Below are 25,908 nucleotides of genomic sequence, written 5' to 3'. Positions count from 1 at the left end.
GCAATTCGTGAACCGTGAACTCCCTGATGTTCAAGCTGGTTTTAGAAAAGGCAGAGGAACCAGAGATCAAATTGCCAACATCTGCTGGATCATGGAAAAAGCAAGAGAGTTCCAGAAAAACATCTATTTCTGCTTTATTGACTATGCCCAAGCCTTTGACTGTGTGGATCACAATAAACTGAAGAAAATTCTTAGAGAGATAGGAATACCAGACCACCTGACCTGCCTCTTGAGAAATCTGTATGCAAGTCAGGAAGCAGGAGTTAGAACTGGACATGGAACAACAGACTGGTTCCAAATAGGAAAAGGAGTATGTCAAGGCTTTATATTGTCACCCTGCTTATTTAACTTCTATGCAGATTACATCATGAGAAACGCTGGACTGGAAGAAGCACAAGCTGGAATCAAGATTGCCGGGAGAATTATCAATAACCTCAGATATGCAGATGACACCACCCTTATGGCAGAAAGTGAAAAGGAGCTAAAAAGCCTCTTGATGAAAGTGAAAGAGAAGAGTGAAAAAGTTGGCTTAAAGCTCAACGTTCAGAAAACGAAGATCATGGCATCTGGTCGCATCACTTCATGGGAAATAGATGGGGAAACAGTGGAAACAGTGTCAGACTTTATTTTGGGGGGCTCCAAAATCACTGCAGATGGTGATTGCCGCCATGAAATTAAAAGATGCTTACTCCTTGGAAGAAAAGTTATGACCAACCTAGATAGTATATTCAAAAGCAGAGACATTGCTTTGCTGACTAAGGTCTGTCTAGTTAAGGCTATGGTTTTTCCTGTGGTCATCTATGGATGTGAGAGTTGCACTGTGAAGAAGGCTGAGTGCCGAAGAATTGATGCCTTTGAACTGTGGTGTTGGAGAAGACCCTTGAGGGTCTCTTGGACTGCAAGGAGATCCAACCAGTCCATTCTGAAGGAGATCAACCCTGGGATTTCTTTGGAAAGAATGATGCTAAAGCTGAAGCTCCAGTACCTTGGCCACCTCGTGTTAAGAGTTGACTCATTGGAAAAGACTCTGATGCTGGGAAGGATTGGGGGCTGGAGGAGAAAGGGACGACCGAGGATGAAATGGCTGGAAGGCATCACGGACTCGATGGACATGAGTCTGAGTGAACTCCGGGAGCTGGTGATGGACAGGGAGGCCTGGTGTGCTGCGATTCATGGGGTCGCAAAGAGTTGGACATGACTGAGTGATTGAACTGAACTGAACTGAACTGATAGTTGGTATATAGGAAAAACAAGTAGCAACATTAGATCTTTGAGTTAAGTATCTTCCCTGTTATAACCCACTGTGCCTTTGTTCTATAGAGATGTAACTTTAGTGCTTTTAGGAACTGCAGATTAAAGAAAAACACTTCAGGGGAAACGAGATTAACATTCATTAAGGAAGGGAGCCAAAAGTGTTAACAAGCCTCTTGGCCAGAAGATAGTGTAAATCACCTGAGACCTTCTGTATAGGGAAAGATATACAGAAAGGGTCAGGACTGGTGCCCCTGCATGACTCTGTATCTTCCATTATGTAAAATTTAGGGTATATAAACACAAGGAAACCAGAATTGAAAGAGACACATGTACCCCAATGTTCATCGCAGCACTGTTTATAATAGCCAGGACGTGGAAACAACCTAGATGTCCATCAGCGGATGAATGGATAAGAAAGCTGTGGTACATATACACAATGGAGTATTACTCAGCTGTTAAAAAGAATTCATTTGATTCAGTTCTGATGAGATGGATGAAATTGGAGCCGATTATACAGAGTGAAGTAAGCCAGAAAGAAAAACACCAATACAGTATACTAACACATATATATGGAATTTAGAAAGATGGCAATGACGACCCTGTATGCAAGACAGGAAAAAAGACACAGCTGTGTATAACGGACTTTTGGACTCAGAGGGAGAGGGAGAGGGTGGGATGATTTGGGAGAATGGCATTCTATCATGTATACTATCATGTAAGAATTGAATCGCCAGTCTATGTCTGACGCAGGATACAGCATGCTTGGGGCTGGTGCATGGGGATGACCCACAGAGATGTTATGGGGAGGGAGGTGGGAGGGGGGTTCATGTTTGGGAACACATGTAAGAATTAAAGATTTTAAAATTAAAAAAAATAAAATAAAATAAAAATAAATAAAATAAAAGCCAGAAGGCAGAAAGTAAATAAAAAAAAAATAAAAAAAATAAAAAAATAATAATAATAAAGTTGGAGGGGTTTTTGCACAAGCCTGGCCTCCCCCGAGTCGATTCTTTCTCTTGCTCCCTCTCCCTCCCTCTCCTTTTCAGGCTGATCCCTTGGAACGCAGAGGCTCACTGAATCTACTTACTTGCCAGTGCTTCTGAGACCCATGCGAGAGGGAGCCCAAGGCAGGGCACCCTCTGCTATTCAAGTGGGCGCCTGTGGCCCAACGTGGACGGTGCAAGTTCCTTGTCTGGAACTTTATTGCTTTTCCACGTAAACCAAGTTAATCAGCCTCTTTTCTCCACTCATTTTCCTACCACACTACTTTTTCCTAATCTAATCTTATATTTCTGATTAAATAAATCTCTCCTCGCCTACTCTGTCCACCCTTGGAATTACCCTGGATCCACTGGGGCTGGACCCCGGCACCCAGGAACATGGAATATCTCTCCATCTGTTTATGTCATCTTTGATTTCTTTCATTAGTGTCTTATAATTTTCTATGTACAGTTCTTTGGTTTCTTTCAGTTCAGTTCAGTTCAGTTCAGTTCAGTCGCTCAGTCGTGTCCAACTCTTTGCGACCCCAGTCTCCTTAGGTAAGTTTATTTTTAGATATTTCATTCTTTTTGTTGCAGTGGTGAATGGGATTGATTCCTTAGTTTCTCTTTCTGATTTTTTATTGTTAGTATATAGAAATGAAAGTGATTTCTGTATTGATTTTGTATCCTGCATCTTTGCTAAATTGACTGATTAGCTCTAGTAATTTTCTGATACTATCTTTAGGGTTTTCTGTGTACAGTATCATTTCATCTGCAGAGTGAGAGCTTTACTTCTTTTCTGATCTGGGTTCCATTTATTTCTTTTTCTTCTCTGATTGCTGTAGCTAGGACTTCCAGAATTATGTTGAATAATAGTGGTGGAAATGGACTTGTCTTGTTCTTGATCTTTGGGGAAATGCTTTCAGTTTTTCACCATTGAGGATAATGTTTGCTGTAGGCTTATTACATATGGCCTTTACTCTATTGAGGTAGGTTCCTTCTATGCCCATATTTTGAAGAGTTATAATCATAAATGGGTGCTGAATCTTGCAAAGTCTTTTTCTGCATATATTGAGATAATCATATGGTTTTTCTCCTCATCTTTGTTAATATGGTGTATCACATTGATTGATTTGCATATATTGAAGAATCCCTGCATCCCTGGAATAAACCTAACTTGATTATGGTGTGTGAGCTTTTTTATATGTTGCTGAATTCTGTCTGCTAAAATCTTGTTGAGGATTTTTGCATCTATGTTCATCAGGTATATTGGCCTGTAGTTTTCTTTTTGTGTGTTATCTTTGTCTGGTTTTGGTATCAGGGAGATTGTGGCCTTGTAGAATGAGTTTGGAAGTGTTCCTTCCTCCGAAATTTTTTGAAAGAGTTTTAGAAGGATAGGCATTAGCTCTTCTCTAAATATCTGAGAGAATTCTCCTGTGAAGCATCTGGTCCTGGGCTTTTGTTTTATGGGAGATTTTTGGTCACAGATTCAGTTTCAGTGCTTGTAATTGTGTTATTCACAATTTTTGTTTCTTCCTGGTTCAGTCTTGAAAGATTGAGCTTTTCTAAGAATTTGTTCATTTCTTCCAGGTTATCCATTTTATTGCCATATGGTTGTTCATAATAGTCTCATAATCCTTTGTATTTCTGCATTGTCTGTTGTAACCTCTCCTTTTTCATTTCTAATTTTATACATTTGATTCTTCTCTCTCTCTTTTTTTTTTCTTGATGAATCTGGCTAAAGGCTTGTCAATTTTGTTTATCTTCTCAAAGAACTAGCTTTTAATTTTATTAATCTTTACTATGGTTTCTTTCATTTCTTTTTCATTTATTTCTGCTCAGATATTTATGATTACTTTCCTTCTGCTAATTTTATTTTTGTTTTTGTTGTTGTTGTACATTTTCCAGTTGTTTTGGGTGTAAAGTTAGGTTTTCAATTTGATGTTTTTCTTGTTTCTTGAGGTAGGATTGTATTGCTATAAACTTCCCTTTTAGGACTGCTTTTACTGCATCCCAAAGGTTTTGAGTTGTCATGTTTTCATTGTCATTTGGTTCTAGAAATTTTTTTTATTTCTCTTTTGATTTCTTCAGTAACCTGATGGTTATTTAGAAATGTGCTGTTTAATCTCCATGTGTTTGTGTTTCTTATAGTTTTTTTTCTTTTAATTAATATCTAGTCTCATATTGTTGTGGTCAGAGAAGATTCTTGACATGATTTCAACTTTTTAAAATTTACTGAGGTTTGATTTGTGACCCAAGATGTGGTCTATCCTGGAGAATGTTCCATGTGCCCTTGAGAAGAAGGTGTATTCTTCTGCATTTGGATAGAAAGTCCTGAAGATATCAATGAGACTCATTTTATTTAATGTGTCATTTAAGATGTGTCTCCTTATTAATTTTCTGTTTTGATGATCTGTCCATTGGTGTGATTGGGGTGTTAAAGTCTCTTAGTATTTTTGTGTTACTGTTAATTTTTCCTTTTGTTTCTGTTAGTGTGTTTGTCATGTATTGAGGTGTCCCTTTTTTGGGTGTGTAGATATTAACAATTGTTATGTCTTCCTCTTGGATTGATCCTTGGATCATTAGGTAGTGTCCTTCCTTATCTCTTATAATCTTCTTTATTTTAAGGTCTATTTTTTCTGATATGAGGATTGCTACTCCAGCCTTCTTTTCCTTCCCATTTGCATGAAATATATTTTTCCATCCTCTCACTTTCAGTCTATATGTGTGTTTAGGTCTGAAGTGGGTTTCTTGAAGACAGCATATATATGGGTCTTGTTTTTTTATCCATTCAGCCAGACACTAGCCTCATATTATTTTATTTCACACCAATAATTTATGCAAGTGCTTATATTCCCAAAGGACTTTCAAGAAAATATGTCATCAAACAGTTGGATATTGTCAGCTGATAGGAGAAACATAATTCATGTTATTTTGGTTAAGTTCACATTTAGGCAAATGATATTTTGCAGAAGGCATTTAGTCTTCTAATATATAAATTTCCATCCTATGCAAAGATATTCCTTTTCTACCTGAGATAATAATAAAAATCTTAATAAGTGATCTCTTTTTCTCTACATGCCTGTGCTCATGCACACACACACATACATGCTACATAAAAACACATATCTATATCATTGATTTTTATTTTCTTTCTATGAAGATTTTTTGATTTTTAAAATTTTGTTACCTTTGTATTATTATTAATACCTCAATAATGTGATCAGTCGCATCTAACTCTTTGCGTTCCCGTGGACTGTAGCCTGTCAGGTTCCTCTGTACATGGAATTTTCCAAGAATACTGGAGTAGATTGACAATTCCATTGCTATTTCTACCCAGAGATTGAACCCTCAACTCTTGCATCCCCTGCATTGGCAGGTGGATTCTTTACCACCTGGTAAAGTGGTAAAGTGGTAAAGAATCTGGAAGTCCTACAATAATAATAACAGTAGCTTTAGTAGTCTTAATCTTACTTGTTTGAAAAGAGGTCCTTTATTCATTGCTTTCCCATTAGGGACAATGTTAAAACTCAGTACCAACTGCTTCTCTTCCATCTCCGCCATTACCCTGAGAATCACATAATAGTACCTCATTACATAACTGCTGACCATTTTGCTTCTATTTCCCAGGTTTGTAATGAGTTCTTTCACTCCACACTTTAAGTAATCTTAAATTTATTTTAGGAATAATAAGATAACAATGGTAAATTTATTTGAAATAACACTAATTTTATTATATTTTGTTGACATAATATTAATATCTATACTAATTCATATTTTAAAAAGTTTAAAAAGTATATGTACTTTAGATTTTCTTAAATTCTTTCAGCTTATTTAAAATATTAAAGCATCAGTTTTACTTGTTTTGCAGATGTGTGTTTCTAGTATGCCTTCATTTTCTTAGGAGCATTAGCTGATTCTTATAACCTACAGTAAAGTTGAATGGAATTAGACACAGTTCTTTATTGATGCTCATTTGTAAGATATATAAAATTTTTGTTCTTTCAGTAGGGAAAGGTCTACCAAAGTAATTGTCCACCCTGTATAATTCAGCAGTTCTCTCTTCTTTTCTTTTGTGAAGTGGTAAAACATGTTTCTTTCCACTTTTTGAAATTTGCCTCCACTGCTTTTCTTTTCCACTTTTGTCTGTACTGTCTCTTTCATTTGTCCTTGTTTCAGTTTACTTATTTTTGATTCTAAGAAAATCCACAGCCTTTGTTCTAGAAAGGAGCTTAGAGGGTTGGTTTCAGAAGTTCATAACACTAAGATTTTTATTATTTGCAGATCTTATCATGGTCTTCTTCATACCCTCTGAGGTGAATTTAGGTGTACAAATTTCCATGTTTTTTCTGCTCTTTCAGACCACTAAGGTTTTCTGAGAATAATTTGCATGTTATAATTATCTTCATTGTTGGAAAGCAATTCCCTTCCTTAGCCTTATCCTGAATTTTTGTTACAAAAAGCAGATTAGTTCTCTTTACCTGATACCTGTATTTTATATTTTATGGGTTATCTTGTTGTCAATTTTATTTTAGATATTATTTTCCATTCAATGTACTCAATCATGTTTAAATAAATTTAAAATTCAATAAAATGGTATTTATGCATGTTTCGATTTTTGCAGTCTTCATTTATTTCTATAGGTTCTTATTTCCATAGGTATACATTTTCTACTTAAAGAACTGCTTTCAACAATCTTTACAGAATAGCTCTTCCAACAATTAATACTCTGTTTTTATTTATATCAAAAGTGTTTATTTTGTCTTTAAATAGGAAGGACATTTCACTGGGAATATAATTAGAATTCTAGGTTGAAAGTCTTTTGTCCCCCCACCCACCCCCCCACCCCCGCCCTTATTCTTTAGCAATATCATTCTATCATCACTTTGCTCACATAGTTTCTGAAAAAATGTCTGATGTCTTCATTAGGTTTTATATAATATTTCTTTTCCTCTAGCTGACTTCAAGATTTTATCTTTGGGATTCAAATATCAGACTATGATGTGCCAAGTTTATTCTTCTTGCATTCAGGGCGCACAAACTTTTGTTGTTCATTATATTTGGGAATTTTATATTCATTAACTCTTTGAATACATTCTTCCTTGTCATCTCTCCTCCAAATTTAGTATATCAATAATGTTTATGTGTCTGTAGACCACTTGATACTCATATAGTTTTGAATAATTTGTTCCTTATTGTCTGTGTTTCCATTTGAAAAAAAATCATATTGGTTTATTTTCAATTTCACTGATATTTATTTTTTCTGTATATTATTTTGTGATAATTTTATCAAAGGCATTTTTCATCATTGGTATTGCTCCTCATTTCTAATACTTTTACTTCAAGTTATTGTATAGCTTATGCTGTTTTCCTAATCTATCTCAGATATCTTGTCTTTTTGTCCCCACAAGATCTTTTAATACATTTATAAGAATTATTTTAAAGTTTATATTCTTTCATATCAGTGTCTCTTTCAGCTGAGTATTTTGTCTTGACAATGCTTTTTTTCCCTTGTAATTTTGTGTATTGCTTTATTTTTAATTAATTATGGACATTGTGTGTAAAAACAAAAACAACCCAACAGAGACTGTTAAAGAATATTTATGTTCAAAGCTGGGCATGATTTTCTTTTGTCAGAGTATTTGTGTGGAGGATTGAGTCTAGTTAATCTAGTTAATATGTATTTGTTTTGTGTTACAATTTGTAATATTTGAAGTTATGTTTTATCACTTCACTTTATAAGGGCTTCACTGGTGGCTCAGATGGTAAAGAATCAGCCTTCAGTGTGGACACCTGGGTTCAATCCCTGGGTTAGGAAGATCCCCTGGAGGAGGGTATGACAATGCATTCCAGTGTTCTTGCCTGGAGAATCCCCATGGACAGAGAAGCCTGGTGGGCTACAGTCCATGGGGTCACAAAGAATCAGACACAATTGAGCGGCTAAGCACTGCACACACATTTTATAAAGTTGCTGATAATACTAAATTTGTGAATACTGAACCATTGCTTTCAGAGGAATTACAAGATAAACTCCTAAAAATGTCAGGTCATGTTATTTTCATTACCAGATAAATATGTAGCCTTATTTTTTTTTTTTTTTTCTGTTAAAAGAAGTTGTATTTAATGATGTTTTGTTTATCAGTTAACATGAAACTCATGACTACATATGCATCAATATATATGTATATATATATATATGTATAGCTATATTAGCACTATAATACATACCTAAATGAAGCTAGTCTAACGCTGATATGTCCTCCATGAGGACTATCATAGCCTTCTTGCACTCTATAACACTAGACAACACACTAGCAGTGCATTTATGGATCATTTAAAACAGCAAAATCACCAAAGAAAACCATACGATTATGAAACAATGTAGCACTAGTAGACCATGATGACAGAGCATTATCTTGGTTGGCCTCAATAAGAAATATAAATGTCAGGTTAACTCAAATTTATCAACACTCTATGTGTTTTCAAAAACGACAGCAAAAGGGCTGTTATGTTTGATTTTGAAGTTGTAAGCAAATTCCAGCAAGTAGGAGAATTCAAACATTAAGAAGCCACAAATAATGAATACTGGCAATATTTATGTGGTGACCTTCAGTGTACCATAGGAGTCCAGATCACAGTGTAAATAATGGCCAGTTTCAAACGCTAAACTTCAATTGCTTCCTTGTGTTCATTGTGAGGTCTGGAAGACTAGATAGACATTGTCAGTATTCCTGCTTCATCCTCAGATTCAGCAAGTCACGCATCAGTTCAGTTCAGTTTAGTCACTCAGTCATGTCCTACTCTTTGCGACCCCATGAATCACAGCATGCCAGGCCTCCCTATCAATCACTATCTCCCGGAGTTCACTCAAACTCACATCCATCGGGCCAGTGATGCCATCCAGCAATCTCATCCTCTATCGTCCCCTTCTCCTCCTGCCCCCAATCTCTCCAGCATCAGAATCTTTTCCAATGAGTCAACTCTTCGCATGAGGTGGCCAAAGTACTGCTTTAGCATCAGTCCTGCCAAAGAACACCCAGGGCTGATCTCCTTTAAAATGGACTGGTTGGATCTCCTTTAAGTCCAAGGGACTCTCAAGAGTCTGCATATCCCCACCAAAAAGGAAGTCTTTTTTTCTTAACCATGCATCTTGCTTGAATTAAGGCTCATGATGGGTTTATAAAGGTTTTTCAATTTTTCTTTCCCAGGTTCAGTCTCATATGGCACTGTGTGCATATTGTGAGCAATAAAACTTTCTCCACTTTCTGGGCCCTTTCCTAGTGACAGGCAACATATGCTTAGTTTTAACAATATGTTCTAGGTCAATATTTTAAAATATTTTCTGTGAAGAACAAGACAGTAGATACTTTAAGCTTTGTATAATATAATCTAAATATATTGAAGATGTAAAAAAGAAACAAAAATAGCAAATATTCTTCAAACACAAGTGCATATATTCTGTGAACTTTTAGGGAAATACTTGGCAAGAAAATGTATACTTCCTCTATTCAGGTACCGAAAAGTTCTAAATTTTTCATGCAAGACCTGATAAACCTTAATATGCAACCCTATGTTCATAGCAGCACTATTCACAATAACCAAAACATGGAAACAATCTGAATGCCCACCAATAAAGGAATGGATAAATAAGAGGTAGTACATATAAGAAGTGGAATGTTACTCAGTCATAAAAAGAATGAAATAATATCATTTGCAGCAATAGGAATGCAACTAGAGATTATCATACCAAGTGAAGTAAATCAGAAAGAGAAAGACAAGTACTATATGATATAATAAGTGGAATCTAAAATATGACACAAATGATCTTATCCATGAAACAGAAACAGAATCTTAGTCATAAGGAAGAGATTGGTAAGTGCCAAGGGGGAGAGGACTAGGTGATGGACGGAGTGGGAAGTTGGGGTTAGCAGATGTAACCTTTCACATATAGAATGGATCAACAACATGGTACTACTGCATAGCACTCCTTTTCCTATTTGGAACCAGTCTGTTGTTCCATGTCCAGTTCTAACTCCTGCTTCCTGACCTGCATACAGATTTCTCAAGAGGCACATCAGGTGGTCTGGTATTCCCATCTCTTTCAGAATTTTCCACAGTTTATTGTGATCCACACAGTCAAAGGCTGTGGCATAGTCAATGAAGCAGAAATAGATGTTTTTCTGGAACTCTCTTGCTTTTTCCATGATCCAGCAGATGTTGGCAATTTGATCTCTGGTTCTTCTGCCTTTTCTAAAACCAGCTTGAACATCAGGGAGTTCAGGGCCCACGTATTGCTGAAGCCTGGCTTGGAGAATTTTGAGCATTACTTTACTAGCATGTGAGATGAGTGCAATTGTGTGGTAGTTTGAGCATTCTTTTGCATTGCCTTTCTTTGGCATTGGAATGAAAACTGACTTTTTCCAGTCCTGTGGCCACTGCTGAGTTTTCCAAATTTGGTGGCATAATGAGTGCAGCACTTTCACAGCATCATCTTTCAGGATTTGAAACAGCTCAACTGGAATTCCATCACCTCCACTAGCTTTGTATTTAGTGATGCTTTCTAAGGCCCACTTGACTTCACATTCCAAGATGTCTGGCTAGAGATTAGTGATCACATCATCAAGATTATCTGGGTTGTGAAGGTCTTTTTTGTACAGTTCTGTGTATTCTTGTCACCTCTTCTTAATATCTTCTGCTTCTGTTAGGTCCATACCATTTCTGTCCTTTATCGAACCCATCTTTGTATGAAATGTTCCCTTGGTATCTCTAATTTTCTTGAAGAGATCTCTAGTCTTTCCCATTCTGTTCTTTTCCTCTATTTCTTTGCACTGATCGCTGAAGAAGGCTTTCTTATTTCTACTTGCTATTCTTTGGAACTGTGCATTTAGATGCTTCTATCTTTTCTTTTCTCCTTTGCTTTTCACCTCTCTTCTTTTCACAGCTATTTGTAAGGCCTCCCCAGACAGCCATTTTGCTTTTTAACATTTCTTTTCCATGGGGATGGTCCTGATCCCTGTCTCCTGTACAATGTCACAAACCTCATTCCATAGTTCATCAGGCACTCTATCTATCAGATCTAGGCCCTTAAATCTATTTCTCACTTCCACTGTATAATCATAAGGGATTTGATTTAGGTCATACCTGAATGGCCTAGTGGTTTTCCCTACTTTCTTCAATTTGAGTCTGAATTTGGCAATAAGGAGTTCATGATCTGAGCCACAGTCAGCTCAAGGAGTATGTCAAGTCTGTATATTGCCACCCTGCTTATTTAACTTATATGCAGAGTACATCATGAGAAATCCTGGACTGGAAGAAACACAAGCTGGAATCAAGATTGTCGGGAGAAATGTCAATAACCTCAGATATGCAGATGACACCACCCTCATGGCAGAAAGTGAAGAGGAACTAAAAACCCTCTTGATGAAAGTGAAAGAGGAAAGCGAAAAAGTTGACATAAAGCTCAACATTCAGAAAACGAAGATCATGGCATCCGGTCCCATCACTTCATGGGAAATAGATGGGGAAACAGTGGAAACAGTGTCAGACTTTATTTTTGGGGGCTCCAAAATCACTGCAGATGGTGACTGGAGCCATGAAACTAAAAGACATTTACTCCATGGAAGAAGAGTCATGACCAACCTAGATAGCATAATCAAAAGCAGAGACATTGTTTTGCCGACTAAGGTCCGTCTTGTCAAGGCTATGTTTTTTCCTGTGGTTATATATGAATGTGAGAATTGGAATGTGAAGAAGGCTGAGCACTGAAGAATTGATGCCTTTGAACTGTGGTGTTGAAGAAGACCCTTGAAGGTCTCTTGGACTGCAAGGAGATCCAACCAGTCCATTCTGAAGGAGATCAACCCTGGGATTTCTTTGGAAGGAATGATGCTAAAGCTGAAGCTTCAGTACTTTGGCCACCTCGTGCGAAAAGTTGACTCATTGGAAAAAACTCTGATGCTGGGAAGGATTGGGGGCAGGAGGAGAAGGGGACGACAGAGGATGAGATAGCTGGATGGCATCACGGACTCGATGAACGTGAGTCTGAGTGAACTCCGGGAGATGGTGATGCACAGGGAGGCCTGGCGTGCTGCGATTCAAGGGGTCGCAAAGAGTTGGACACGACTGAGTGACTGAACTGAACTGTATAGCACAGAGAACTATATTCAGTATTCAATGATAAGCCATAATGGAAACAAATACATATATATGTGTGTGTGTGTGTATATATATATAATATATATAAACATTACAAAACAACTACATTTCATAAAAAGCAACTTAATGTTTTAAAGCCCTGGTCAAGCCTTAGTAAAATTTTAAATACTTCAGTTCTCCTCATCTCACTTAATTTTATGGCTTCCATTTATTTCTCCTATGCTCTACCAAAGTTGAAATAAGTAACATTATCTGTCCTTTCTTGAAGAAACTTGTCGCTCTTCAGAATTCAGTGTATATGGTTGCTTTGAGAATTTAGCACTCTGGTAGACTTGAATTAGAATTTTAAAATCACTTGTTTTTTCTTGCTCTTAGAGTGGCATTTCCTCATGGCTTTTTTTTGTTTCAAGGAGATGAAAAATACTAAGTTCAAAAAAAATTTTTAACTGTTTTAGTCTTCTCAATATATATAGGGCCTTCCAAGTAGCTCAGTGATAAAGAATCCACCTGATAATGCTGGAAACTCATGAGATATGGGTTTGATCCCTGAATCAGGAAGATCCCCTGAAAGAGGAACTAGCAACTCAATGTAGTATTCTTGCCTGGAAAATTCCATGGACAAAGGAGCCAGGTAGGATACTGTCCACAGGGTTGCAAAGAGTTGGATACAACTGATCAAGTAATCATGCACACATATATTTGGATTTAATTTCTCACTTTTTTTTTTTTTTCTGTATATAACTTTGAAATTGAACTGAATCGCTCTGGAACTCCTATCTATGCTCTGTTAGACACTTTTCATAATACTATCTCTTTAGTCAACTAAGTTTTATCATTACATAATCATATGGATATTATCAGAATCTCTTTTTCTGTAAACATATTATGCATTATTGAGTTATGACTTGGGGAATACTAGCCACATTGGATTTTCCCAGAATAAGGATACTTCTTATATCACATCAACAGTTAAAGAGATTGGCTGTGGTATTTCTTCTATGCTTTCAAGAATTTCAACAATGAACCCCATTTTAACATCTGTGCTATATGGTGAAAGTGACATTTATCTATAAACCTTACCATGATATAGTCTTCAATGAATTTATACATGCATTTACCATGTTATTTATCTTTTAAATATATATATTTTTATTTTATTTATTACTTCTTATTCATCTGTGTTGATTCTTTTTTATACCTTTTTGGACATTATTGTGAATTTATTATAATTTATTAAATTTAATTATTTAATTCAACATGCATCCTCAAATCCCCATATTTCTTCTGGGTCAGCTTTTTATAATCCATATTTTGGATCACAATAAACTGTGTAAAATTATTAAAGGGATGTGTCTCCTGAAAAACCTGTATGCATGTCAAGAAGCAACAGTTAGAATTGGACATGAGACATTGGACTGGTTCAAAATTGGGAAAGGAGTATGTCAACACTATATATTGTCATCCTGCTTGTTTAACTTGTGTACAGAATACATGATGAAAAAATGCTGGGCTAGATGAATCTACTAAAACTGGAGTCAAGATTGTCAGGAGATATATCAACAATCTCAGATAGGCAGATGATACCACTCTAATAGCAGAAAGCTAAGGGAACTACAGAGCCTTCTGAGGAAGGTAAAAGAAGAGAGTGAAAAAGCTGGCTTAAAACTCAACATCCAAAAAACTAAGATCATGGCATCCAGTCCCATAGCTTCATGGCAAATAGATGAGGACAAAGTGTAAACAGTGACATATTTTATTTTCTTAGGCTCCTAAATCACTGAGGACAGTGACTGAAGCCCTGAAATTAAGACACTTGCTCCTTGGAAGAAAGGCTTGACAAACTTAGCATAGTAAAAATGAGAGACATCACTTTGCCAACAAAGATTCATATAATCAAAGCTATGGTTTTCTATTAGTCATGTATGGATGTGAGAGTTGGATATATAAAGAAGATAATTGGATATAAAGAAGACTGAGCGCTGAAGAATTGATGCTTTCAAATTGTGGTGCTATAGAAAATTAGAGAACGTCCTTTGGACAGTAAGGAGATCAAAGTGGTCAATCCTAAAGGAAATCAACACTGAATATTCATTGGAAGGACTGTTGCTTAAGCTAAAACTCCAACACTTTGGCCACTTGGTAGGAAGAACCAACTCATTGGAGCCTGAAAGGATTGAGGACAGAAGGAGAAAGAGAATGAGATGGTTGGATGGCATCACTGACACAATGGACATAAGTCTGAGCAAACTCCAGGAGATAGTGAAGGACAGGGAAGGCTGGTGTGTTCCATCCATGGGATTGCAAAGAGTTGGATGTGACTTAGCAACTGAACAACACAGCAACAAAGAATAAAGTGAAGTTGCTCAGTCGTGTCCGTCTCTTTGTGACCCCATGGACTGTAGCCTACCAGGCTTCTCCTTCCATGAGATTTTCCAGGCAAGAGTACTGGAGTGGGTTGCCATTTCCTACTCCAGAATATCTTCCCAACCCAGGGATCGAACCCAGGTCTCCTGCATTGTAAGCAAGACGCTTTACTGTCTGGGAAGTCATTAATGAGTAATTGAGTAATTAATGGAGTAATTAATCTGATTAGTGAGTTTTGTGAACAATTTGATATGTGAAACTCAGCACTATGGTATCGTTTGTTTATAGAAATTCTTACTGGGATGACTCTCTCATGTTTTAGTGATACTAGAGTCATGTAATTTAGACTAATGAAGGAAAGAAACATGAGCACCCCAACTTAGCCCATATTGAAAGCTAGTCTTCATTTTTTTTCCAAGCTGTCTGATTTCTGTCTTTCTTTCTTTGCTCAAAATTCCAGTAGAGGAGAAAAAAGTTTTTTTTGTGGTTTTCTTTTTTTTTTGGCTAAATGAATGAAGAGGAAGTGACAATATACCATTTCCAAGTCTCAGCCTGAGGAGAATTCAGATTTGCTAAATACTAATTCACTTTGCAATGCTAATTCACTAGAATAATTAACTCATTGGAAGATAACTTGGTGCTGGGAAAGATTAAAGGCAGAAGAAGGGGCCCACAGAGTTTGAGATGGTTGGATGGCATCACCGACTTGATGGACATGTGTTTGAGCAAGTTCCAGGAATTGGTGATGGACAGGGAAGACCTGTGTACTGCAATCCACGGAGTTGCAAAGAGTCATACACGACTGAGAGGCTGAAATGAACTGAACTAAACTGAATTCACTTTGAAGCTGCTTGCCCTTGCCCAAGCACACATGAGGAGGGACAGATTTTACAGCTAATCTCAGTCAAATCTAAGTGCTTGCTGAACACATCCTGGATCAACCAATTGTCTGCTGATCTACAAACTGTTGAGAATACAAGGTAGTAGTTTCAGCCATGCTGTAGTGTGAACATAATTGCAGCAATAGCTATTTTAATTGACGTAAGAGGTGTTATTTAACTTAGCACTCTTTAATTCCAATATATTCAAAGAATGAACAAGACACTATGAAAATACATGTAATGACTGTTATTAGGCATCAAATGCTGAAATCAGACTTTACATCATTGACTATAGCATAAAGAAAATCATCTGCAGATTTTTTTTTCTTTTTAGTTTTAGATACATGCAGCAAATGCAGAAATCATATATAGCTCAGATAATCAACACTGTACTGTATAAACACTTCCTTAGTCATGAAATTAAAACTTCTAGCATCTTAACCCACTTTCCTCCCAGAAACTGCATGAAAGGATGGAACTGGAAGTTGTAATATCTGAAAAGTTAAAATGTTTTGAAGCTCAGATTCATACACCCATAGATTCAAACACAAAAGCAACTGTTGTGAGCTTAAAAAGAAAGAAGTATCTTTTTAAGCCACATTCCTAAAATGGCTTCCGCAGCAATGTTTTCAATTCCTTGTTATAAAAAGGGAAAGGAAAATGTCAATTAAAGGATATTCACAGAGTTACTATTATACTATTGGTATGGTACCTGACAGTCCTAGACTTCTTGTATTTTAAAAAGATAATTTATAAGAATCTATATATTTTAATGTTACTACTGCAAATTAAATCAATTAAATCATTCATTTACAGTAATAAATATAGCAAACAATAGAATAGAACACAAACTGAAAATTTGTATGACAAATAGTCCTAATGCATATGTTGATGAAATGTTAAATTTCAAATTATGTGACATTTTTCAAAGTCAGGCAAAAATAAAATATTTAAATGTCAGCATAATACTGTACTCAGTTAAATCTTTATTCAAATGAAATCATATTTCTTTACTTTCATTTTAAATACCAGTTAATTAATATGTTCTTACCAGAATTTACAGTAAAGTAAATTTGGGAACTGACACAATGAATGTGTAGATAAGTATCTTGGAAAAAAATCAATAAAATTCTTTGTGACAATAATATTACCCCATTAAATTTATAGCAGCTGGTTAAACAATACATATCCTCCTCCATACTTCTAAGTTTTGCTCCAGGATCTTTTTTAAAAACCATATTATTTCATGGTAGAATTGTAAAGAGGCAGTTAAAATAATTTTTCTTAACATTCAGTATACCTTCAAGAAAGATTCTATTTTGAAGATTTCTCCAGATAATAGCTTACTTAAATATCTCAGGAACAGTTTTCTCTGGGGCACATGTAGATTTTCACCATGGGTAATTCTAAAATAGAACGTTTTTACCCAAAACAGGAGGCTCCCACAGGGAAAGTTAACCTTTTAAAGATATAATCAAGATCAAGCTTGATATAGGAGGGCCACTGAGTTTTAACATCTATTCTTAAGTCATTTCCGTTTTCATCTGACTTCCTCATATAATATAAATATATATGTATATATATTTTTTCTGTTGGAACTGGCTTACTTTATTAGTCAAAGTTTTTTTTTTAAGTTTCAAAATATTAAATCTTAAACCATTATTCTATAGTAATGAAACATTGTAACAAACAGCCTAGTCGAAACTGTCACTATTGATAAGATAGTAATACTGCAAAATCCCACTGCTCCAGTATTTTCTCTAAATGGACAAAAAGAAAAACAAACTCAATTTTACCACCTAGAAAACTTGTCTTGTACTTGACCAGTTTATTATTCTACTTATTGCCTGTTACTGGTTTGATGTCTAAAGAAACATCTTCTGTTTTTAATATCATAATTTATTATTCTTATTAATTTGCATGAATTGATTAATTTTAATTTTATATTTTTCACCTCTCAACCTAATTATTATAAATATTTATATTCATATATATTAAATCTTATAATTTCCTGATATGAAACTGCAACTACATTGAAGAGCAACTACAATGAAAAGATCTGTAATCCTATTATCTGAAACAAAAATATACCAAATCTATTCCTTTGAATGAGTTTATAGATACATGCATAATTACATGTAGTGTATATGTTTCATATATTTTCTATGTTCTGTAAATAGGTTTTAGATGTATACATACATACATATATATTATATCTCTCTGCTTATATAAATAGGAATGTAGTTTACAGCCATGCTGTAGTGTGAACATTTTGTAGCAATAGCTATTTTAATTGATATAACTTAATGATATGGAAAAATAATTTGCATAAATATTTCTCAATGGCTTTATAGAATTTTATGTTTTTCTGTATGCAGATTATAAAATACTGTTTTATTACTTCCTAGATAAAGAATCATTGAATTATATTTTGTACAAAATCTTAAAATATATGCTATACTTTTAGAAAGAGAAGTAAATACCTTGCAATTATCCTTAGCATGCAGAGGTTTAAGTTCAAGATGAGGCTTAGATGTCTAACTTTATTAACTTAATTATTAAGATGATTGCCAGTGAATTAAATCATAGACTGTAACACAGTAATATCTTTATCATGTATCAAATTATACACTCTGGCAACAAATATAGAGAAACATAATTATACTGATAATAATATTACAGTATTTGTAAAATGATCTATAGGTTAATGTAGCCATCACATTTTAAAACATAAATTAAGAGTATATACATAAAAAGATCTATCAACAAATGGAAAGATATGCAACTTCAATCATTTTTAAAAGAATACATTTTAAAAGTAATTATAGTGTTTTCATCTGTCCAGAGGGCTAAAGCAGTAATCTGGTTAAACTGAGTAAAAAATAAATTGGTAAACAAGTAATTTCAAAACTCTGTGGTAGTGGAAGTGGATGTGGCCTCACTGGAGGGTATGGAGTCAATTCCATTAACGGTGCACATGCCCTTTGACACAGAAGTTACACGCCTGGGAATGCATCCTGATACAGATTGCATGTGAACATCAAGTCATGAAACAATAGATTAAATGCTATTTTCTTTCACATTTTCCTTTTTTCTGTACCACGTTGCAATATCCCAGAATCCTAAAGCCAGCTGTTTCACAGCTTGGTCTAAACATGTTAAGAAATTGTGGAACTAAATTTCCTAAGACAATTTTTTCCTTTCTGGTCTTTATAAGAAAATGTTAAGATTCTGTTGACTGTTTCAGGAGGCCAATGATGAGGGTAACTTTAGAAAAAAATTGAGAAGACTTCAGTACCCTGCTACATTCTGTCCTTGCATCTGTGAGAGGAGAAGGGAATACTTATCTTTCTCAAGCTTAGTGATGAGGCTTTCAACAACCTGCTATGGCTGCTGGATATGTTTATTGTGCAGTTGAAGGAACATGGTGTCCACTGCCTGAATTATACCTACAGAAGTTTACAGAAATCCCTGCCTGTGGCAAAGCAGAGACAGGGGCAAGTTGGGATTGCAATTCCAAAAGTGTTCAAGTTTCCAGTGAAGCAGATAATGACTCCATAATAAGTACTTCAGGCATTGTGAAATCATATTCAAAAAGGGATGTTCTGATGGAAACTCCCAAGTGAGGAGGGATTTTTAAGTTACCAGTTGGAGATGGCACTGGCCATGATAAATATATTACAGATAAAATCCATGATAGCCAAGAAAGAATCAGCGCTGGATTCTGCCATATGCAGAGGTCAATAGTTCAGATTAAAATTTTGCCAGATAAAATTCTTACTTTATTTTTCTACCAGTAGATAAAATATTTCTGATGTTCTATCTTCTTTGTTCAACACTCCAAATTTAAAAGACCCCCAAACTGCAGTTATTAAATGGGAAAGTCAGCAGTAAAAAAAGTTTACCTTTTTTGTTCACTTCACTGCAATTACCTAGTTGAGGCATTCACAAACTGGAAAAGAAAAGCAATTGTTTAATTACATGAAAATTAATTACATTGATTTTACATTTGTTAGGATGTCTTGCCTTAAGTGATTGAGAGATATTTTATTATGTGAGCATTACTGACTAACTATAGGACCTGCACAAGTGTTTCCATACCATAGAGAAGTTTGGAGCTCACATCACACACATGAAGGGGTGGTCAGTAAGAAAGAATGAAGTTCAGTTCATTTAGTAAACTAGATTGAGATTGAGATCAATCTAGTCTAGATTGATCTTTTCATTGAAGCTACAATAAATTGTGGAAAATACTGAAAGAGATGGGAATACCAGACCACCTGACGTGCCTCTTGAGAAATTTGTATGCAGGTCAGGAAGCAACAGTTAGAACTGGACATGGAACAACAGACTGGTTCCAAATAGGAAAAGGAGTACGTTAAGGCTGTATATTGTCACCCTGTTTATTTAACTTATATGCAGAGTACATCATGAGAAACGCTGGGCTGGAAGAAGCACATGCTGGAATCAAGATTGCCGGGAGAAATATCAATAACCTGAGATATGCAGATGACACCACCCTTATGGCAGAAAGTGAAGAGGAACTAAAAAGCCTCTGAATGAAAGTGAAAGAGGAGAGTGAAAAAAGTTAACTTAAAGCTCAACATTCAGAAAATGAAGATCATAGCATCTGGTCCCATCACTTCATGGGAAATGGTTGGGGAAAGAGTAGAAACAGTGTCAGAGTTTATTTTGGGGGAGTCCAAAATCATTGCAGATGGTGATTGCACCCATGAAATTAAAATATGCTTACTCCTTGGAAGAAAAGTTATGGCCAACCTAGATAGCATATTGAAAAATAGAGACATTACTTTGCCAACAAAGGTTCGTCTAGTCAAGGCTATAGTTTTTCCAGTGGTCATGTATGGATGTGAGAGTTGGACTGTGAAGAAAGCTGAGTGCCGAAGAATTAATGCTTTTGAACTGTGGTGTTGGAGAAGACTCTTGAGAGTCCCTTGGACTGCAAGGAGATCCAACCAGTCCATTCTGAAGGAGATCAGCCTTGGGATTTCTTTAGAAGGAATGATGCTAAAGCTGAAACTCCAGTACTTTGGCCACCTCATGTGAAAAGTTGACTCACTGGAAAAGACTCTCATTCTGGGAGGGATTGGGAACAGGAGGAGAAGGGGACGACCGAGGATGAGATGGCAGGATGGCATCACTGACTCGATGGACGTGAGTCTGAGTGAAATCCAGGAGTTGGTGATGGACAGGGAGGCCTGGCATGCTGCGATTCATGGGGTCGCAAAGAGTCAAATACAGCTGAGCAACTGAAGTGACTGACTGACTGACAGTCTGAGCAACTGAGCGCACACACATTATTTGTATTCATAAAAGATAGATTAAAACCTTAGCAGAAAATTGGTTAATGAAAGTACAATATATATTTAAAATGGAATGCAATTAATTCATCAGAAAATATGCTAGATTTTACTTGGGGTAATTTAAAACAATGCAGAAGACAGATTCTTAAATGGAGGAACATAGACAGAACTTCAGAGCATTGTTAATTATAATAAGTTCTTCATTCCAAAATTTTAACTAGATGTTCCTGAAACTGCCTGTACAAATGAGTTTCTTTAGGCATTAATGTTTGTTTCTTCATCAGGTTGATTTGTTTTGTTAGAGATGATTTCATTTTAATAGCTTTCAAACTGTGCCAGTGAGCTGTTGTTATATTGCATTAACAAAAGCCTTATATATTTTAGTTGCTTTCAACAACAAAGGTTTATTTTTTGTTCCTCTAACATATCTTGATGGCACACCTGAAGTTCTCTTTATTTGAGGACAAAAAAACAAATTAGCTTCGGAAAATTTGGCCTCACGAGCAATAAGAGACATGCCTCTTTTCAGGAGTGATAGGTATATATCACTCTTGTTCAGATTCCACTGGAAAAAGCAAGACACAGGAAATTCTGATATTTATAGAGCAAAGAAGTCTAGTACTCTTACTGGGAGAGGAAGTAAATACTTACAACCAACAATAAGTTAACCTACCAAATGATTAACAGTACTTTTTCCTTTTAATACAATACCATAAAATCATGCATAAATTATTGAGGGTTGTTTTTTACAACACAACAATACCTGATTTTAAATTAAAAAGAAAATATTTTTGCACATATAGTAAATTGAATTAATTTAACAGCTAACACATATATACGCAACACATCAAAATTTGATTTTTAGTTACTTTTTGAGGTCTAGAAAGTCTTTTTTCATTTATAAGTATACAAGACAGGTGTTATTAAGCTCATTTTGCAAATAAGGAAACTCAGATTCAGAGTCAGTTACTAGGTCCACTTACTAGTTCAGTGCAGGTTTCCATTTCTCGACCTTAGTTGTATAAGATTTTCATCTAGGAATCCTTAAAAAATACCTGATACTTGGATCCCATTCCCAGAGACTGATTGTATATATAATATTTAAATTATATAAATTAATATTTATTTTTGTTCAGTCACTAGGTCATGTCTGAGTCTTTGCAACCCCATAGACTCCAGCACATCAGGCTTCCCTGTCCTTCACTATCTGGGAGCAGAGTTTGCTCAAATTCATGTCCATTGAGTGGTGATGCCATCCAACCATCTCATCCTCTGTTGCCCCCTTCTCCTCATGCCTTGAATCTTCCCCAGCATCAACTTTTCCAATGAGCTGGCTCTTTATATCAGGTGGCCAAAGTACTGGAATTTCAGCTTAAGCAACAGTCCTTCCAATGAATATTCAGGGTTGATCTCCTTTAGGATGGACTGGTTTGATCTCCTTGCTGTCCATGAGATTCTCAAGAATCTTTTCCAGAATCACAGTTTGAAAGCATGAGTTCTTTGAGACTCAGCCTTCTTTATGAAACAACTCTTATATCCATATATGACTACCGGAAAAATCATAGCTTTAGTTAAGTGGACCTTTGTTGCCAAAGTGATGTCTCTACTTTTTAATATACTGTCTAGGTTCATCATAGTTTAATATATTTAATAAAATATCATGCAATTATATATTAAAAATAATATATATCATATAAAATATATGCACATAAATATAAAGTCATGATTATTGTAATAAAATATTGCAAAATTTATCATCTTAACCATTTTTAAGTATACGATTTAGTAATGTCTAGTATATTTACATTGTTGTAAAACAGATCTTCAGAACTTTTCATCTAGCAAATATGAAACTATACCTATTAAACAAATGCTTCTGTTTTCCCCTTCTCCTAACCCCTGGTAACCATCATTTTACTGTCTATTTCTATGACCTTATTTTCTAAACCTTCTGCAAATGCAATTATAGTATTTACTTTTTTGTGACTGGCTTATTTTAATTGCCATAATGCCCTCAGATTCACTGTGTTGTAGCATACGGCAGTGTCTTATTCCCTTTTAAGGCTTAATAATCTGTTGTATTATATGCTACATTTTGTTTATTCCTTCATCTGTTGACAGAATAAGACTGTTTTCACCTTTTGGGTGTTATGAATAGTGATGCTATCTATGATCATTTTGTACAAGTGTTTCTGAGTGCAACACTTTTGTTTCCTTGATTTTTTTTTAAATTAATTTCCTATTCTCTATTTCATTTATCCCTGTTCCAACCTTTATTTCCTTTCTTTTGTTAGCTTTGGGTTGAGTCTAATAGTTTTTATTCTAGTTTCATAATGTGCAATTTTAGGTAGTTTATTTTGGGTTATTCATTTTTAATGTATATATTTATTGATATAAATTTCCCTCATAGCACATATTTCACTGCATTACACAAATGTTGGTATGAGGTGTTTTTTATTTCATTTATTATTTCATTTCATTTTTTATTTCAAGGCATTATCTAACTTCTTTGCAGACTTCATTTTTGACATTCTGGAAATTTAAGAGTGTATTGAGTTTCCAAATATTTGTAGATTTTTTTAGTTTTCCATCTACTATTGAATTTTAGTTTCATTTAATTGTGATCAGAAATGATTTGTATGATTTCAATCTTCTTGAATTCTTTTATGGATTCAAGAATTTGTCTACAGTTTGCTCAAGATCTCTATTTCCTTATTGATCTTATGTCTGGTTATTTTATCCATTATTAAAATAGAGGCATTATTATGTTCCTATCTCTTATCTATTCAGTTCTGTCAGTGTACTTCGTATATTACAGAGCTCTGATGATTGAGGCATAAACATTCATAATTTTTATATTTTCTTGGTAAATGGGCCCTTTTATCATTGTATAATGTTGCTCAAAAACTCCTATAACAATTTTTGACTTAAGTCTATTTGTTTATTTGTATAGACATCCCCCTGTTCTTTTAATTGTTATTTGCTTGGGTTATCTTTTTCTTCATTTCACTTTCAGCCTTTGTGTGTCCTTAAATCTAGAATGAGTTTCTTGTAAATTGCATGTAGTTGGATCAGTTCAGGTTATTCAGTTGCTCAGCCTTATCCAACTCTTTGCGACCCCATGATCTACAGCATGCCAGGCTTCCCTGTCCATCAGCAACTCCCGGAATTTACTCAAACTCATGTCCATTGAGTCGGTGATGCCATCCAACCTTCTCATCCTCTGTCATCCCCTTCTCTTACTGCCTTCAATCTTTCCCAGCATCAGGGTCTTTTCAAATGAGCCAGTTCTTCAAAGTAGGTGGCCAAAGTATTGGAGTTTCAGCTTTAGCATCAGTCCTTCCAATGAATATTCAGGACTGATTTCCTTTAGGATGGACTGGTTGGATCTCCTTGCAGTCCAAGGGATTCTCCAAGTCTTCTCCAACACCACAGTTCAAAAGCATTAATTCTTTGGCACTCAGCTTTCTTTATAGTCCAACTCTCACATCCATACACGACTACTGGAAAAATCATAGCTTTGACTAGATGGACCTTTGTTGGCAAAGTAATGTCTCTGCTTTTTAATATGCTATCTAGCTGGGTCATAGCTTTTCTTCCAAGGAGTAAGCATCTTTTAATTTCATGGCTGCAATCACCATCTGCAGTGATTTTGAGCCACCCCAAAATAAAGTCTCTCACTGTTTCATTTCCCCATCTACTTGCCTTGAAGTGATGGGACCAGATGGCATGATCTTAGTATTCTAAATGTTGAGTTCTGGAATTTTTAAATTTTTTTCACTCTCCACTTTCATTTTCATCAAGAGGTTCTTTAGTCTTCTGCCATAAGGGTGGTGTCATCTGCATATCTGTGGTTATTGATATTTCTCCTGGCAATCTTGATTTCAGCGTGTGCTTTATCCAGCCCAGTGTTTCTCATGATTTATTCTGCATATAAGTTAGATAAGCAGAGTGACAATACATAGCCTTGATATACTCCTTTCCCAGTTGGAACCAGTTTATTGTTCCATGTTCAGTTCTAACTGTTGCTTCTTGATCTGCATACAGACTTCTAGAAGTCATATCAGTTGGTCTGATATTCCCATCTCTTTAAGAATTTTCCACAGTTTGTTGTGATCCACACAGTTAAAGGCTTTGATATAGTCAATAAAGCAGAAGAAGATATTTTTCTGGAACTCTCTCACTTTTTTCATGATCCAGTGGATGTTGGCAATTTGATTTCTGATTCCTCTGCCTTTTCTAAATCCATCTTGAATATCTGGAGGTTCACAGTTCACATACTTTCGAAGCTTGGCTTGGAGAATTTTGAGCATTATTTTGTTAGCGTGTGAGATGAGTGCAAATGTGCAGTAGTTTGAGCATTTTTTGGCATTGCCTTTCTTTGGAATTGGAATGACACTATGAAAGTGATGTAGTTGGATACTATCTTCTTTTATCCATTCAGTCACTGTATAATTTTTATTGGTAAGATTAATACATTTATATCAAATGTAATTATAGATAAAGTAATTACTATTTCCATTTTATTATTTATGCTATGTCATATAGAATTTTTGTCCATTTTGTCTCTTGCTACTTTCCTTTCTGATTTCACTGATTTGTTTTTCTCATAATAAACTTTAAGCTTTTCTTATTTATTTCTTTGTGTATTCCAAATGTAGTTTTATTGTGGTTTCCATTGTAACTATACATATCTTAAATTTATAAATCTATTAAAATTGATTTTGCACAAAAATCACTACATTTTCACCCTCCCACCCACCTGGTTTTGGGTTATTGAAGTAACTAACTGCATCTTTATACATTCTTTACCCATTAACATAGATTTATAATTTATGGGTTAGCATTTAGCATCTATACAACAAAATTGTAATATTATAGGTTAATACATTTGCCCACTTCTTCATCTTTCCTGGAGAACTTTTTTCTCTGCCTTGTGTTCCTATTTAA

Source organism: Budorcas taxicolor, chromosome 11, assembly GCF_023091745.1.
Source record: "Budorcas taxicolor isolate Tak-1 chromosome 11, Takin1.1, whole genome shotgun sequence".
NCBI classification, from domain to species: domain Eukaryota; kingdom Metazoa; phylum Chordata; class Mammalia; order Artiodactyla; family Bovidae; genus Budorcas; species Budorcas taxicolor.
This window is presented reverse-complemented; position numbering follows the sequence as displayed.